The sequence below is a fragment of the Anabrus simplex genome, chromosome 13, assembly GCF_040414725.1.
Source record: "Anabrus simplex isolate iqAnaSimp1 chromosome 13, ASM4041472v1, whole genome shotgun sequence".
Classification (NCBI taxonomy): domain Eukaryota; kingdom Metazoa; phylum Arthropoda; class Insecta; order Orthoptera; family Tettigoniidae; genus Anabrus; species Anabrus simplex.
Window position 1 is genome coordinate 35,107,486 of NC_090277.1, and position 14,055 is coordinate 35,121,540.

Genomic DNA, 14,055 nt, shown 5'->3' on the forward strand with positions numbered 1-14,055 from the left:
TAATGTGAAAGTGATCAAGCTGAAATGGTATTGCCATGTAGTTAGCATAATTCGTATTGGAAAGGGGTATACAGGTCTCTATGTATTCATCCTGTTCCTGTGACCTGATGCCACCATGATGTTTCTATCCTGGTACCAGCATTGCAGTTAGAGTATATCTCAGCTCAAAAATAATATTTTATTGTGAGAACATACTTACATTAAAAGCTGAAACTTGCTACGGTCCACTATTTTTCATTCTGAATGTTTGCTTTTCGCCCGGCTAGTCCTCGTTTCGTGGTCAATTTGGGATTGCTGCTCCAAGGACGTTGGCTGATTGAATTCATCGTTCTGAAGTAATCTCTCTGATCTCTGTGCTGGAGGACTCAGCCATGTCAAAAAGGAAGTGCCTGCCTAATACTTTAGGTACGTGTACATGTGCTTTATTGACTTCTGAAGTTAATAGCTGAAATGGCATTTGCATCTAATTAAAGTGATATGTAATGAAAAGGGATAAAGTGGTCTCTAAGCATCCATCTGATCCCTGTACACGAGCTGCCATTATGTTTCCCTCCCATAACCAGCGTTTCATGTCTGAGTATGTTTCAGCTCAAAAATTATGGTTTTATGTTAGAATATGCTTACAGTGAGAGTGGAAACCTGTTGCAGTCCATTGTTATTTTTCTTTCTGAATGTGACCTTGTGTTTTTCCTGTTTGCCTGCATAGTTCTCATATGGTGGTCAATTTGGGACTGCTGCTGCAAGTTGTTGGTGGGAGAATGAATCTGTCTGATATCTATGTTCGAGAACTCAGCCATGTCAAGAAGGAAGAGCCTGCCTAATACTTTGGGTATGTGTGCATGTACTATATTGACTTCTGAAGTTAATAGGTGAAATACCATTGCCATGTAATAAAATGGTTTGTAATGAAAAGGGTTATACTTGTCTATATATATATATTCATCTTTCTGTACACAACCTGCCATGATGCTTCCCTCTTGGACTCACAGAACATGTCTTAAGTATATTTCAGCTCAAAGATGAAGCTTGCTACAGTCCATCCTCTGGTTTTCTATCTCAGTATGACCTTATGCTTTTTTCTTTTTTGCCTGGCTAGGTCCTGTTTTGTGGTCGATTTGGGATGGCCGCGTCAAGGATGCTGGTTGGTTGAATTATTCAGTCTTATCACTATGCTGAAGGACTCAGTCATATCAAGAAGGAAGAGCCTACCTAATATTTTGGGTAAGTGTTCGTTGATGTTATAGAGTTCTGAGGTTGAAACATGCAGGTTGAATGCCATAGGCTGTATGGGCTGTGTAATTTATGGTGGAGAATGAACTCCACATGGTCCACATTCTCTGATTTTCATTGTTGTCACTATGAAAGAAATGTATTCTTTGCATGCATTGGCACTGCTGTATAAGATTTAGTTCTCGCAAGAAAGCATAGCTGGCAGTAAACTACAGTTCTACATACAATGTACTTCTTCCTTTCAAATCGCGTCAGAGCTTTGTCGGCTCGGCAGCAGTGTGCAAATAACGGCGGCTGCAAGTGTACATGATTGAACAGCGGTGATTTATACACACTTGTAAATTAAACAAACCAAATAAACTCAATGTCAGGGATATTTCATTAGCAGAGATTATGGGCGGATTGCTTAAACGGTGTTTAGACAATTTTTACAGTTAAACAATTCCTAAGTATGGCTGGCGCATTGCAGAGACGTTATTTATCACTTAGACGCTGTCTAAAACCTATGTTCAACCGGTCCTGTTTAAACACTGCCAAAAGCACTGTTTAACCTCAAATGAGAGGAGTGAATCACAATTGGAGATTATGTACCATGAAACATGTAATTTGTGTTATCATGTTGAGTTATTTCCGGAAAGAAAGATTAGTCCGACGGCCTCTCTGTGGGTCGCCCGCTGTTAAATCACAGCAATTCATTTAACGTACGGGGAGATAGATCTTAAAATAAGGTTTCACTTTTCAAGAGACTTGTTTCTTGAGACTGAAAACGGGACAGTCCGGTAACTGTCAACTTGAATACAATTCTTGGCAACCGATATATTTTATTATATACATGGGGTAATACCCATGGAATTATAGGTCACGTCGACTACATACATGTTAGAATTACGTGTCCCGATCGTCAGAGGGCTGTCACATACATTAACCGGGAGGGATTCACTTATATTTACTTTAATTTCGTGTGGCTATTTCTAGCCGAGTGCAGCCCTTGTAAGGCAGACCCTCCGTTGAGGGTGGGCGGCATCTGCCATGTTTAGGTAACTGCGTGTTATTGTGGTGGAGGATAGTGTTATGTGTGGTGTGTGAGTTGCAGGGATGTTGGGGACAGCACAAACACCCAGCCCCCGGGCCATTGGAATTAACCAATGGAGGTTAAAATCCCCGACCCGGCCGGGAATCGAACCCGGGACCCCCTGAACCGAAGGCCAGTACGCTGACCGTTAAGCCAACGAGTCGGACACTTATATTTACTGCCAAGTAAACACACATAATAGTGAAAACTAAAACTTAGGTTGTATGTGGTTTTTATACATATAATCCTGTAAGTTTTCAGCAACTATGAGATAGAAAAAGGCAAGCGGTGATGATGGTGGTGATTATTGTTTAAAGAGGAGGACTGGGAGAGAAGAGCCGTGGCCATAATAACGGCCCTAGTATTTGCCTCAAGTAAAAATGGGGAAACAACGGAAAACAATCTTCAGGGCTGCCAATGGTGCAATTCGAACCTACGATCTCCACACTAGGTTACATATTACTATTGCTTCATCTCCCCTTCGTCGAAGCTACCGTATTTGTGAATAGATTCCACTCACTGTAACAACGCTATAATCAAAGTTAAACTTCTTGTACGGTGGCGTGTCGCTGTAGTGTCGACAATATCATGAGATTTAATTTCGACCAAAAGCTATACTCTTATCTGTGGGCAAGTCATGCTCATTCTTAGCCATATTTGAATAATATGTAGGAAGGCAAACAGCTGACTGGCATTCGGTGTGCACACCAATGAATTTCATTGGTTGCGACAAGCAAAGATTTGCATGAAAGATACTTCATCTCCACTTTCAAACCAATATTGAAACCTTAAACAATGTCTAGTTAAACATCAGCTGAACATTGTTTATTCAATGAAAGACCATGAGCTCGATTTAGATGTTGTTTAGGTAGACGTTGTCTAAGGCTTAAAACTAGTCATTGTTTCTGCAATTGGCCCTATATGTTTAAATTTTGAAGAATATGTCAAAGATACTAATTTCTATCCAATATATCCATCATCAGGTTCTATCAATTGTATACACTTTTTACAGATATGAAGTAGACAGTATGAACTCAAATATAGCGAAATGTGTAAGAAATGACTTAACTAAAAAACTTTTATATGATTTAAAAATAAAAAATTTGTAATAAATAGACTTTCCGGAAGCTTTAATGTGAAAGTGATCAAGCTGAAATGATATTTCCATGTAGTCAGCATAATTCTTATTGGAAAGAGGTATACAGGTCTCTGTGTGTTCATCCTGTTCCTGTGACCTGATGCCACCATGATGTTTCTATCCTGGTACCAGCATTGCAGTTAAAGTACATCTCAGCTCAAAAATAATATTTTATTGTGAGAACATACTTACATTAAAAGCTGAAACTTGCTACTGTCCATTTTTTTCCTTTCTGAATGTGACCTTTTGCTTTCCCTGTTTACCCGGCTAGTCCTCGTTTCGTGGTCGATTTGGGATTGCTGCTCCAAGGACATTGGCTGATTGAATTCATCGTTCTGAAGTAATCTCTCTGATCTCTGTGCGGGAGGACTCAGCCATGTCAAGAAGGAAGTGCCTGTCTAATACTTTAGGTATGTGTACACGTGCTTTATTGACTTCTGAAGTTAATAGCTGAAATGGCATTGGCATCTAATTAATATGATATGTAATGAAAAGGGATATACTGGTCTCAATGCAACCATCTGATCCCTGTACACGAGCTGCCATTATGTTTCCCTCCCGCGACCAGCGTCACATGTCTAGGTATGTTTCAGCTCAAAAATGATGGTTTTATGTTAGAATATGCTTACAGTGAGAGCGGAAACTTGCTGTAGTCCATTGTTATTTTTCTTTCTGAATGTGACCTTGTGTTTTTCCTGTTTGCCTGGATAGTTCTCGTATGGTGGTAAATTTGGAACGGCTGCTGCAAGGGTGTTGGTGGAAGAATGAATCTGTCTGATATCTATGCTCGAGAACTCAGCCATGTCAAGAAGGAGGAGACTGCCTAATACTTTGGGTAAGTGTGCATGTACTTTATTGACTTCTGAAGTTAATAGGTGGAATAGCATTGCCATGTGATTAAGATGATTTGTAATGAAAAGGGTTATACTTGTCTCTATACACACAGTAAAACCTCATTAATTCAAAGTCGTTGGGACGCAAAAATTGGACTTCGAATTACGTGATTTTGAATTAACTGCTAACCCATACTTCGGAAATGCCAACCCTTGCGGCGTCACAATATATTCTAAGACCCGTTACTGAATGCAATTAACCTTGAATCACAGTTTAAAGCTCTCAAATGTCATGGAAAAAATCTATTTCCAAAAGGTATCCAACAAGGTGCATTTACAGTACTCAAATAATGCACTTGGATAACTCACCGGCAAACATAACCTCACGCATTGAAATCAAAAGGAAGAAAACATGATTCGAGACGAGGAGAAATCTATAATACTGGCTCCCCTGAGCAAGTGCTTTATTCATTGGATTACTGTACTGTATGCATTTTAGATACGTTGTGCTTGCACTTAATGTACCTGATGCCCTTCAAACATCGCAGTTTATCGAACTTTTCTATGACGTGGAAGAAAGTCTCTCGCTTCCGTCCACATTACAACAACAACAACAGTACAGTGACTATTCTGTACTTGTACGATTTCCTGCCATGGCACTTCTAACACTCATTAATGCATGCAATCACCTTGATTCTCAGTGTAAACTTTTCAAATGCCATGAAAAACACTATTTCAGAAATTCATCCAACAAGGTGCATTTACATTATTCAAATAATGCTCTTGTATAAAACAATGACAAACATAACCTCATGCAACGAAAGGAAGAAAAACACGATTCTGAGACGAGAAAAAATTATGCTGGCTCCCCTGTGCAAATGCTTTATCTTTTGGATTACTGTACTGTCTGCATTTTTAGATGCCTTGTACTGGCATGGAAAGTGCCCGACGCCTTTAAAATATCGTAGCTTTTCGAACTTTCCTATGATAGGGGAAAGAAGTCTCTCGTTTCATTGTGCAGTGCACTCATTCTCTTTGGTGCAGTGTGCACTGCATAGCATCACAGTACATTTTCCAGCTGGCAATTCTCTCCTTTAAAACCATAAGTCTGTTTGGCCTCAGCACTTAAAAAAATAAAACAAACAAACAATGGAGTTTCATCGGCATTGACAATATTGTTTGGTGCGTAAAAATTAATTATAAGCTATAAGCCATGCTTTTTCGCCAACTACTGTCCGCATCACCAGTGTTGGCTGATTCTACCTCTCCGCACACTGCCTGCTAGGTGATATTGTGGCTTTCCTAAAAACGCCAAATACAAAATAATTTTGATTCTGCTCGAACATAGCAGATATGAAGCACACTGTAGACACGCTGAAGTAGGTGAAAGTGCGCAAAGTTACCCCTTCACGTTCCGGAAGAAACGTTCTTTCATGACGCAAAGAAATTTTGAATTTAAATTACTCTGTAAAATACTATTTTTTCAAAATGTAAAGGCAGTTTTGAATTAAAAGTCAGAATTTCGGTAACGGGACCGACATTGTTCTTCGAATTACGAATTATCCATATTTCGAATTAAACGATATAAATAACATGCAAAACCGTACCTCATGTTCTGGGAATGAGAGCTGCTTTGAATTAGGCGAGAATTTGAATTAACCAAGTTTGAATTATCGAGGTTCTACTGTATGTATATTCATCTTCCTGTACACAACCTGCCATGATGTTTCCCTCCTGGGACCCACATCACATGTCTTAAGTATATTTTAGCTGAAATTTGCTACAGTCCTTTCTCTGGTTTTTTATCTCAATATGACCTTATGCTCTTTTTGTTTGCCTTGCTAGTTCTTGTTTTGTGGTCGATTTGGGATGGCCGCAACAAAAATGCTGGTTGGTTGAATTATTCAGTCTGATCATTATGCTGGAGGACTCATCCATGTCAAGAAGGAAGAGCCTACCTAATACTTTGGGTACGTGTCCATAGATGTTACAGAGTTCTGAGTTTGAAACATGCAGGTTGAATGCCATAGGCTGTACAAGCTGTGTAATTTATGGCAGAGAACGAACCCCACATGGTCTACGTTCTCTGATTTTCATTGTTGTTACTATGAAATAAATGTACTCGTGCATGCATGCTGTATAAGATTTAGTTTTCTCAAGAAAGCATAGCTGGCAGTAAACTACAGCTCTACATAAATATACTTCTTCCTTTCAAGTTGCGTCAGAGCTTTGTCGACTCGGCAGCAGTGTGCAAATAACGGCAGCTGCAAGCGTACATAGATTGACGGCGGTGATAAATACTTGTAAATGAAACAAACCAAAAAAATCAATGTCAGGGATATTTCATTAGCAAGGATTATATGTTGAACTTTTAAAGGATATGTCAAAGATACTACGAAGGCTGATCAACAAAGACTGAGACTGATTTTTTTTCACAGATGTTTATTACTCCATTTCAATGTTTACATGATCTTTTTCAAAGTAGTCCCCTACTACTTCAGTGCACTTTTTATAGCGTCACTGCCAGTCCTTAAAACACATGCTGCAGACTATTCTTTGTCAGGTCCTTGAGAATGTCCTCACTTTTCTTGAGCACTGCTTCAGAGTTCTCGAATCGAATGCCCCTAGGCATTGCCTTTAGTGATGGGAATTTTTTTTAAAAAATCACAGGGTTGAAGATCAGGGCTATAAGGCGGATGTGGTACACAGGTAATGTTGAACTGAGCCAGAAACTGCATGACTTGATTTGCGACGTGAGGCCATGCATTGTCATGATGAAGTCACCGTCCAGTCCGAGAAAGCTCTGGTCGTTTCTTTGCAATGTGCTTCCTCAGTGTAGCCAATACTGATGTGTAGTAACACTAGTATGAGGGGAAACTGCTTGCTGGTAAATCATTCCATTACAGTCAAAAAATGTGATCACCATCACTTTCCCTGCAGATGGAACAAATTTTGCCTTTTTTGGCAATTTCCACACTGTGCTGGCTTGTTTTCTTTCAGGATCATAATGATGCTTCAGCTTTGTGAAAGTTTCAGTGGCTCTATGGTTGAAAGGAAAACAGAATTTGACTGCGCTGTACTGTACTGTACTGCGCGTCACCTCCATTGTCTGGTATGCGAATTGCGCATAGCGGCTACAAAATAGAGCATTACTACCAACCGATATGAGGGCACTGCCGCCTATTGACATTATACATAAAAACCCGCTTTTTTCAAATATTTATGTCACAGATAGGAAACTATCACGGAAGCTACAGGAAAAAATCATTCTCAGTCTTTGTTGATCAGCCCTAATAATTTCAATCCACTATATCAATCGTTAGGGGTCTGTCAATTGTATACACCCTTTACAGATATGAAGTAGACATTATAAACTCAAATATTGCAAAATATGTAAGAAATTACTTAACTTAAAAACTGTTATATGATTTAAAAATCAAAAGTGAGTATTAAATTGACATTCCGGAGGTTTTAATGTGAAACTGAGCAAGCTGAAAGCATGATTCATATTGGAAAGGGTACACATTCCTCTATGTATTCATCCTATTCCTGTGACCTGATACCAACTGCTGTGATGTATCTATCCTGGGACCAGCATTGCAATTCTAAGTACAGTAGAAGTCCGATATAGCGAGTACGGCATATAACAAGAACTCCGCTATAGCGACGATTGTTTTCTGTCCCTTCAAAATTCCTATATTAAACTCTGTATCGTCCTGCGGTTACAGCAAGAGCCCTATCACTGACGCATCCGTTATTATGAATGATTAAGTGCGCACGATATGTTCTGTTACCGATATTTATGCACCCCAGCGATGATATTGCGTGCGATCGATTACCCCAGGCATCGTTTCCTCTCTATGTGCACTAGCGAGTTCTCTCGTCGACATTCGAAGGTGATGTCGGAGTCGATTAGTAACGCCCGTCGACTGCTGTTCCGTAAAGAAAATTCGAAATTAAAGAAAACATATTTTCGTAATAAATGCGTAAATAACATGTCGGATAACGGCTGTTAACTCGTTAAAAATTAAGTCTGACTAAACGACTGCTTAATTTTGAGGCTAAATAGTGCAACTAAGTAAGAATGGGATACACTTTGAGATATGGCAGAGTGCTTAATTGATTTCAGAGGTTACTTTATATTTTCTCGCGTCTGGAGAAATTACGGAAAGGCTATTATGAAAATTTATAGCTAGAAGGTTATCATTTCTTTACTGGCGCTTGAAGTGTGTTTTCATCATACGTATTGTACGGTTAAGTTTGATAGGTGACGCCGTTTGAATAAGAATACTGAAATGTTTGCAACAAATTGCAATCGATAATCTTCGGTATGGTATAGTTTTCTCACTTTGTGTATTTGCAAGCTCTCTTGTCGACATTCAAAGGTGATGTAATACCCGTCGACTGCTGTTCTCTAAAGAAAATTCGAAATGAAAGAGGATAACACATTTTCGTAATAAATGCGTAAATAACGTGGCCAAGCAGTTGTTAACTCTTTAAAAATAATGATTGAAGTAAACGATATCTTGATTTTAATGTTATATACAGAAATGAAGTAAGAATGTGATACACCTCAAGATATGGCGGACTACATCACTGATTTCAGACGATATTTCGTATCTTCTCGCGTCTAGTTAAATTTCGGAAAGGCTATTTACATGTAAATTTTTTTGCGTGAAGGTTATTATTTCCCTACATGCGTTTCAAATATGTTTTCATGATACATGTACGGTTACGGTAGGTAATGCCGTTTGAAGAAAACTGAAGTGTTTGCCACAGAAACCTCTGGATGATACCGTATTACTCCGTATCAAAGACTTTTCTTTCTCAGAATCTCATGCGAAAACTCAAGGGGTTGTCTTGCATTCGCGGCCTAACAGTAAATTAATGGATACCACTAGCAACTACCGCAGTAACCACGCTGCTTCTTTTCATACGCGCACAAAACTCATTGACTATAAACGACTGCCTCCTTACTATAGCTTACATCGCTAGCTGCGACAACCGCTTGTGCAGTGCCTGTGTGTAACGTCACTGAATCTCAGGAAATAGTGAAGAGAGTATGGCATTCTATTAGCTTCTGCAAAAACGTTTCTCAAATCTGCAGAACGGCATGAAAATGGCGTTAGCCTTCGAATTCTTAGAAAGGCCATGGCTACTCAGTAGCAGTTATAACGCGTCTATTGTACTTCACGCTTAGTAAAATTAAGTTTTATAGACAGCAGGAACGGATGACAGTCATTCAATGGACGACCAGGAAAGACAATTAGTTGACGAAGAAATGGATAAAGAAATTACAATGAATGAAATTGAAATGGCAGTAAGAAAGATGAAGAATGGAAAAACTGCTGGAATAGATGAAATTTCAGTGGAGATGATAAAGGCAGCTGGAGCTGTAGGCCTGCAGTGGACATATCGGGTTCTCAGGAATGTCTGGGAGAATAAGGAGGTCCCTGAGGATTGGCAAAAAGGAATAATCATCCCAATTTTCAAGAAAGGTGATAAGAAAGTTTTGAAGAACTACAGGGGAATTACTCTAATATCCCATGTTGCTAAGATAATGGAAAGAATACTGGAAAGTAGAATAAGGTTGAGGGTTGAGAAGCAGATACAGGAAAATCAGTTTGGTTTCAGAAGTGGAAGATCAACAATAGAGCCCATTTTCATTATGAGAAAACTAATGGAAAAGCATTGGGAGTATGGGAAGGATATGGTGATGACATTCATTGATATTGAAAAGGCATATGACAGTGTCCCTAGGACGAAAGTTTGGGACAGTCTGGTGCAAAAAGGAATTGGACAGGGATTAATAAAAATGATCATGGCATTGTATAAGGAATGTTGTAGTTGCGTGCAAACACAAGTTGGCAGGACAAGTTGGTTCAAAATAACTAGTGGGCTGAGACAGGGAAGTGTTCTATCACCAATCCTGTTTACAATAGTAATGGATGACATCATGAGAACAGCAAAAGCAGCATATGGAGGAAGAGAAATGAACATGATGTTATTTGCAGATGATATTGTGATTTGGGGAGAAGACGACAGGAAGGTTCAAGAACAGTTGAATGTGGTGAATGGGAAGATTGAAGAATGTGGATTGAAAATAAGTGTAGAAAAGAGTAAAACTCTTGTTATGACGAGAGGGGAGAAAGAAGGGAAAGGTCAGATTAGACTTGCAGACAAGCCCCTGGAAGTAGTGGAAACGTTTAAATACCTGGGGAGTGAATTAATGGAGAATGCTCGACTGGATGCTGAGATTAGTAAAAGGATTCAAACTGGAAGTTGTTTCTATCATAGTGTAAGAAATATGTTATGGGACAAAGATGTGCCAATGGAAGCAAAGGATACTATGTACAAGATGTATTACGTACCCATAACAACTTACGGAGCAGAAACTTGGACAATGACAAAGAAGGATGAGAGTCGAATACAGGCAGCCGAAATGAAATTCTTGAGGAGTATGATACAGAAGAGTAGACGAGACAAAATAAGGAATGAAAAAATCCGGGAAGAAATTGGAGTGGAAAAAATGAATGATAGAATAGAGAAGAGCCGACTAAGATGGTTTGGGCACATAAAGCGAATGAGCGACGAAAGAATGCCAAAAAAGGTGATGGAAATGAAAATCCAAGGAAGGAGAGGCCGTGGACGACCTCGATTGAGATGGAAGGATACCATCCAACGCAGCATTATAGAAAGAAACCTGGACTGGGACACAGTGTTGGAGGAGGAGTGGTGGAAAGACCGAAGAAAGTGGAGAGGAACCATATTTGCCCCTACCCGGCTACAGCTGGATAAAGGGAAATGATGATGATGATGATGATGATGAGACAGCAGGAATATTTTCATGATGGATAGTCTTATTGTAAAATTACGTGGAAAAGGTATTGCCGGCAAATTTTCAACGGGTTCTAGTCGATATTATGATACCAATTTTAAGTTAATGATTATTAAACACTCGTAAATATAGAATAATTGTGCAGGCACAAGAAAATACGGCATACGCCTAACTAAAGCCAGTACTTGGCGTTAGCATGAAGACAAAGATACGATGCATTCAGTGGTCCGTTACAAGGACGCTTTAAAGAAGTCGAAGATAAAATTGTGAGGTATGTGCACGAAAAACGCGAGGGCGGAATGGCCATACCGTGGCGCAATAAAGTTGTTCGTTGACTTTCTACGTCCGCGATTAGGGCTATACTATTATTTATAAATTTCATTTTCCGTATTGACAGATTCAAAGTATAGATAAGAAATGTGTTTTTCCACCATTCAATACACAATTTATTTTAATAGATTAAACTAGTACCGGTTTCGGCTCTTTAACGGCCATCATCAGCTAGTACATGATTTGTTTTAGCCATTAGACAATTCACAAGTTGTTATTGTATTAGGCATCCGGATGTCTAATGGGGGATGGAAATGTATACAATAGCATATAATTAAAATATCAGTAGTCAGGGTAAAAAGTTACAAATTAGAACATGAGTATGTAAAACATATTAAAAACACACAGGCCACAATATATGACATTTAAAAAGGTTTCAACACATTAAAATGGTACGTATAGGTAGACACTTGTTAAAAATTTTCAATTCATGCTACATAGATTCCATTCTTCTGTCCTCTGTGCAGTTCCTTTGCTTCTAAGTTATGTTGATTTTAGTTGCGTAAGGTAATCTTCGAGAACATTCTGAAACTGGTGTACGTCTTATTGATATGGGCCTTTGTCATGAAGAAATTTTGTTGTGTTATATATCCCAACTTGTGATATACTATGGCAAGTTTCAATATAGCAAACAGCAGGTCTCGAGCTTGTGTTTAGAAGTAGTTGGTGGCAACACCTCTCTCGTCTACGTTTGTTCTTGTAGTTATAGTTGTTGTGGAAGTCTTGTGCCGATGTGTTTGAAGGCTTGTTGTGTTGAACATTAGGAAATTATTCTTGCTGTCTATAAAACTGTTTATTTTACTCAGCGTCAGATATAACTGGCTAACAAGTGTCTACCTATACGTACCATTTTAATGTGTTGAAACCTTTTTAAATGTCATATATTGTGGCCTGTGTGTTTTTAATATGTTTTACATACTCATGTTCTAATTTGTAACTTTTTACCCTGACTACTGATATTTTAATTATATGCTATTGTATACATTTCCATCCCCCATTAGACATCCGGATGCCTAATACAATAACAACTTGTGAATTGTCTAATGGCTAAAACAAATCATGTACTAGCTGATGATGGCCGTTAAAGAGCCGAAACCGGTACTAGTTTAATCTATTAAAATAAATTGTGTATTGAATGGTGGAAAAACACATTTCTTATCTATACTTTTAATTAGGGCTATACATCGCTAGCCGCTGAATTTAGCCGAACCCAGCATGCGAGACGTGCGTGTAGCGGTAGCCAGTTATATCTGACACTGAGTAAAATAAACAGTTTTATAGACAGCAAGAATAATTTCCTAATGGATCGTCGTATTGTAGAGACGCATGCAATAGGTATTGCCGCCAAATTTTCAACGGGTTCTCTTAGGTGTTATGATGCCAATTTTAAGTTAATGGTCCATAAACCTGCGGAAATAAAGAAAAATTGTGCAGCCAAAAAAAAAAAAAAAAAAAAAAAGGCATGACGAAAGTTAATGTTCAGCGTCTAAAAATAGTCAAAAAATGCGTAGGCCTACTGTACAACAAAGGCATTCATATGATTTTACAAAGTACTTTTTGAGCCTGATTTAAATTTTTTGATGGAAAAGGTGGGGTTCATCTTGGATTCGGAGAAATACTGTCCTATATTTTTTTTTCAGAATTAAATTTAATATACTTTCACGTAGTATCGGATTTCGAAAAATAACAAACAAGTAAGCCGTAGTGTGGATATCATCTGTGGAAACACAAGTTTTGAACAAACTGATTGCCGTTTCATACCAGTTTTTAATGTATATGGTGGGGTTTTCCGACTTTTATACAAAAAACCGGAATAAAGACAATCCGTTATAGCGAGTAAATTTTTCGCCGTTATGAATTCTCGCTATAACGGACTTCTACTGTATATCTCAGCTCAAAAATAATATTTTATTGTTAGAACATACTTACATTGAAATCTGAAACTTGCTACAGTCCATTTATTTTCCTTTCTGAATGTGACCTTGTGCTTTTCCTGTTTGCCTGGCTAGTTCTTGTTTCGTGGTCGATTTGGGATTGCTGCTCCAAGGACGTTGGCTAGTTGAATTTATCGTTCTGAAGTAATCTCTCTGATCCGTGTGCTGGAGGACTCAGCCATGTCAAGAAGGAAGTGCCTGCCTAATACTTTAGGTATGTGTACATGTGCTTTATTGACTTCTGAAGTTAATAGGTGAAATGGCATTGCCATGTAATTAAAATGATATGTATTGAAAAGGGAAATGCTGGTCTCTATGCAACCATCTGATCCCTGTACACGAGCTGCCATTATGTTTCCCTCCCGCGACCAGCGTCACATGCCTGAGTATGTTTCAGCTCAAAAATGAAGGTTTGTTATTAGAATATGCTTACAGTAATTACTGAAACTTGCTGGAGTCCATAGTTATTTTTCTTTCTGAATGTGACCTTACGTTTTTTCCTGTTTGCCTGGATAGTTCTCGTATGGTGGTCAATTTGGGACAGCTGCTGCAAGGGTGTTGGTGGAAGAATGAATCTGTCTGATATCTATGCTGGAGAACTCAGCCATGTCAAGAAAGAAGAGCCTTCATAATATTTTGGGTATGTGTGCATGTACTTTATTGACTTCTGAAGTTAATAG

The 14,055-nt window shown here is 38.7% G+C and overlaps 1 long non-coding RNA gene across 1 annotated transcript; it reads left to right on the forward strand.

The window, feature by feature from the left end:
* The first annotated feature begins 721 nt into the window (after window positions 1-721).
* Window positions 722-13,543, forward strand: LOC136884891 (uncharacterized). Its single transcript, XR_010861433.2, has 6 exons — window positions 722-829; window positions 1,097-1,221; window positions 3,712-3,850; window positions 4,152-4,275; window positions 6,119-6,243; window positions 13,451-13,543. It is a non-coding gene; the product is annotated as an uncharacterized lncRNA (long non-coding RNA).
* The last annotated feature ends 512 nt before the right edge of the window (window positions 13,544-14,055 follow it).